Consider the following 4,459-nt stretch of genomic DNA (forward strand, 5'->3'; position numbering starts at 1 on the left):
GCTATACGTTACTTTGCTTAGGAAGAGGGAATAGGAAGAAAGCGAAGCAACACTAAGAATTTTTTTTTAATTGGCTAGAAAGAGAGGCCCTCTTCCAGGCCAAATAAAAGACCAGAAAATTGAATGTGGACTGAGGATTTAGGTGAATCCAAAGAATTATCGTTAATTTGTTTAGGTGTGTTAATTAATGGTGTTTTGCTTAAGGATGGTGGTTTGATTAATGGTGTTTTGCCCATGAGGGCAGGACCTGGGTCTCTTCTGGTCACCACTCTCTCAGCTCTTAACAAAATGGCACAAAGTGTGCATTTAGTAAACAGTTGCTGAGTGAGTGAGTGAAGAGAAAGTTTAATGTCATCCAAATTCTACATACACATAACTAAAGGGAAAACACACCAACTAAAATTCTCTAAAAAAGTCCTGGGAGATGGGTGGTGAATCCTAATCACAATCATCAAATTATATCCTTGAAAACCTGGTGCTCTCATCATGGCTCAAACAACCAAAATGAAAGTGTTTATGAACTGAGGAAACTTCTGCTTGGCAGAGACTTCTTCTGGGCCAAGAAGACGGTTAAGCCGTGTGCTGCTGCTTGGCCCTTGGTGGGCTGGCAGGTGGGAAGGGGAGCAAGGGGTGGGGAGCAGAAACCAAACCTTCCAGATGCGCTTGGAGGAAGCGGCTTTATTGAAGGGCAGCAAACTCAGGAGAGGAATTTTTCATGTTATTTCTAGACAGACTCTGGAATTTGTATTCTCCTTAGATGCTTTCAGGTCCTCCCATTAAAGATGGGTGGTAGTGGGCTTCCCTGGTGGCGCAGTGGTTGAGAGTCCGCCTGCTGATGCAGAGGACACAGGTTCGTGCCCCGATCCGGGAAGATCTTCCTCCCACATGCCGCAGAGCAGCTGGGCCCGTGAGCCATGGCCGCTGGGCCTGCGCGTCTGGAGCCTGCGCGTCCGGAGCCTGTGCTCCGCAACGGGAGAGGCCACAACAGTGAGAGGCCAGCGTACCGCAAAAACAGAAAGAGATGGGTGGTAGTTATTTACCTCAAGGAAGAGATTTCCATTAAAAATCACGATTCACACCCAGATAGTAAGAAAAGACTGCGCTAGGGGGGTGCATGGTACTTCCCTTCAGAAGACCTAAGCAGGAGACCCTGTCCAGGGAGCCTCGTCATTGTCTTAGTTTTGTAGCCCCCAGAAGAAATCATTCCATGTCCTGCTTTTCATCTTCATAGAGTGCTGCTGTTTCTCCTGTGCTAAAAGAAAACTGTTGAGAGGCAGGCTGATTACAGGAGGGATTTTTAACCAAAAATTAAATGTTAGTACCCAATCACCCACAAAATGTATGTGACATTCCCGGGCTCCCCCCATCTAAAGGTGGTTCCCATATTATTCTGTGTCACGGTACCTGCAAATGTCCTTCACAGCACTGATGACAGCCGTTAAGTATTTCATTTGTTTGTTTACTTGTTTATTATCTTCTCCACTAGACTCTAGGCTCCCTGAGGGCAGGACCTGAGTCAGTTCTGTTCACCACTCTCTCAGCTCTCAGCAAATCGGCACAAAGTGAGCACTTAGTGAAGAGTTGTTGAGTGAAAAAATGAGTGAAGAGAAAGTCTAGTGTCATCCAATTCTACCAAATGCAAGAAGGGGAAAATAGATTCATGGCTGGTTTCCTGTGTTGAACATCCTTTCAGGAGTGAACAGGACTATTAAGATGACTGATCTTTTTCAATAGAGTCCAATTATAATTACTGTTCATTTACCTGTGTTCTCCTGGAAGGACTACTTAAGCCAATTACTAACATTAAAAGATAGAAATGTGAAATTTCACTGTTGATATGGCAATCTATTTAAAATATGTCCTAATTTTATGCTCTTGTTAGAAGGTTCTCCTGACAAATCTCTTTATAAAAGCTGAGTCCTCCCCTAATTGAGCCTAATCATGGTAGAACCATTAGTATTACTGCACAGACCTGGCCTGGGGAGGGAGCTAGTCCCGAGCTGAGACCCAGCTTGGCCACTTACAGCCTAGTGACCTGGAGCAAATCAGCTTTCTCAAGCTTCCATTTCCCCACCCAGTAACGCCTCCCATCAGGCTATGTGCCTGGCACATCTGGACCCTCAGAACTATTCAATCCCCTACTCTCACTGCCAGCCAAGAGTAGCCAAGCTACCCAAGACACCTCAGACTTACTCATCCAGGCATTAGTAACATTCTACTTCTTAAGAGCGCAGGCCACATCACCGTCACCCCAACTCAAACTCTCTCCCCAGCCTCCATTTTTATAACCGCCTCAATATCAGATGGCCGTCCACAACGCACACGCGCACTCCCTACCTCAGCTGCTCCCACTTACACAGAACAACACTCCTCCCTCTGCCGTCCCCACAGCCTCCGATTGCAACTTTTTACTTTATTGCTCAATGTGGCCAAGTGTTCAAGGGCCAAAGAGGGTAAATGTGGTATAGAGGCTAAAGTTTCCCTAATCCAGTGGGGCCGCAGTGAAGGGCTATGTGTACAACATATACGCACACACATGGCAGAACAGGCAAATTTAATGTTCAGAAACACTTACAAATCCATTAGGAAAGTCAATTAAGAAAAAGCAAACTACCCAATAGAAGAAATGAAGAATAAGAACAGAAAAATGTGTTCTTGTGAAAACATATTTCATATTTCCTGTGAAAATATGTTCAGGCTTACTCATAATTAAGACAAATCAAAACCATGAGGCACCATTTTTCAGGTATCAGATTAATAAAAATTAAAACCGATAATGCCCAGTGTTGGGCAGCAATGTCGAAAAACAGGCATTCTTATACACCTTTGACGGAAGTCTAAGCTGGGCAATTAACACTATCAAAAATTTAAATACAAAACAACTACATTAGTTCAGCTTTTGTTCATTCAGTCACCCATTTGAAAAGCGAAAAGAAATAGACATTTCTCCAAAGAAGACATATAGATGGCCAAGAGGCACATGAAAAGATGCTCAACATCACTAATTATCAGAGAAATGCAAATGAGGTATCACCTTCCACTGGTCAGAATGGCCATCATCAAAAACTCTACAAACAATATGGGACTTCCCTGGTGGTCCAGTGGTTAAGACTCCAGGCTCCCAATGCCGGGGGGCCCGGGTTCGATCCCTGGTCAGGGAACTAGATCCCGCATGCCACAACTAAGACACGGTGCAGCTAAATAAATAAATATATATTTTTTTAATCTACGAACAGTAAATGCTGGAGAGGGTGTGGAAAAAAAGGAACCCTCCTACACTGTTGGTGGGAATGTAAATTGGTACAGCCACTGTGGAGAACAGTATGGAGGTTTCTTTAAAGACTAAAAATAGAGCTACCATATGACCCAGCAATCCCACTCCTGGGCATACATCTGGAGAAAACCATAATTTGAAAAGATACATGTACCTCAATGTTCACTGCAGCACTATTTACAATAGCCAGGACATGGAAGCAACCTAAATGTCCATCGACGGAGGAATGGATAAAGAAGATGTGGTATACATATAAACTGGAATATTATTCAGCCACAGAAAGAATGAAATAATGCCATTTGCAGCAACATGGATGGACCTAGAGACTGTCATACTGAGTGAAGTAAGTCAGACAAAGACAAATATTATATGAAATCGCTTATATGTGAAATCTAAAACAATGGTACATTTGAAGCTACTTACAAAACAGAAATGGAGTCACAGATGTAGAAAATAAACTTATGGTTGCCAGAGGGAAGTGGGGGACAGGAGGGGTAAATTGGGAGATTGGGATTGACATATACACAGTACTATATATAAAATAGATGACTAATAAGAGCCTATTGTATAGCACAGGGAACTCTACTTAATGCTAAGTAATGACCTATATGGGAATAGAATCTAAAAAAGTGGATATATGTATATGTATAACTGACTCACTTTGCTGTACAGCAGAAACTAACACAACATTGTAAGTCAACTATATTCCAATAAAAATTAATTATAAAAAATAAAAATTTAAAAATATAATGTAAGAAAAGTGAAAAGAGAATCAACAATTGGGAGAAGGTATTATTTAACCCATAACAGACCAGTAAGCACAACATACAATGAAATTCTATAAATCAATAAGGAAAGTGAGGCAGGAGATAGATGGGCTCCAGGTTAGACATTTACAGCCAGCCTCCTGTTTATGCTTCCTGATAAAAATGACAACAGGAATAGAGTAAATATCTGGACTTTGCCTCCGGTGGACACTTTAAGATAACAGTAATGGCAGAGGCAAAGAGGAGCTGAGTTCTGCCCAGATAAAAGATAAAGAGACCACGTATTTCTCATTCTTGAGGTCAAGGAGACCTTACTGACTACACATGCGCAGAAAGGCTCCTCAGGGGTCAAAATGGGAGGGGGCACCACCCCATAGTAGGCGATGTCAACCTACCCATAGGCCTCCTCGCTAGAATC

The 4,459-nt window shown here is 42.6% G+C and overlaps 1 non-coding gene across 1 annotated transcript; it reads left to right on the top strand.

Moving 5' to 3' along the window:
* Positions 1 to 3,087: 3,087 nt before the first annotated feature.
* TRNAG-CCC (transfer RNA glycine (anticodon CCC)) lies at positions 3,088 to 3,161 on the top strand. Its single transcript has one exon. It is a non-coding gene; the product is annotated as a tRNA-Gly (tRNA).
* The last annotated feature ends 1,298 nt before the right edge of the window (positions 3,162 to 4,459 follow it).

This window comes from Lipotes vexillifer, unplaced genomic scaffold (genome assembly GCF_000442215.2).
Source record: "Lipotes vexillifer unplaced genomic scaffold, Lipotes_vexillifer_v1.1 scaffold387, whole genome shotgun sequence".
NCBI classification, from domain to species: Eukaryota; Metazoa; Chordata; class Mammalia; order Artiodactyla; family Lipotidae; genus Lipotes; species Lipotes vexillifer.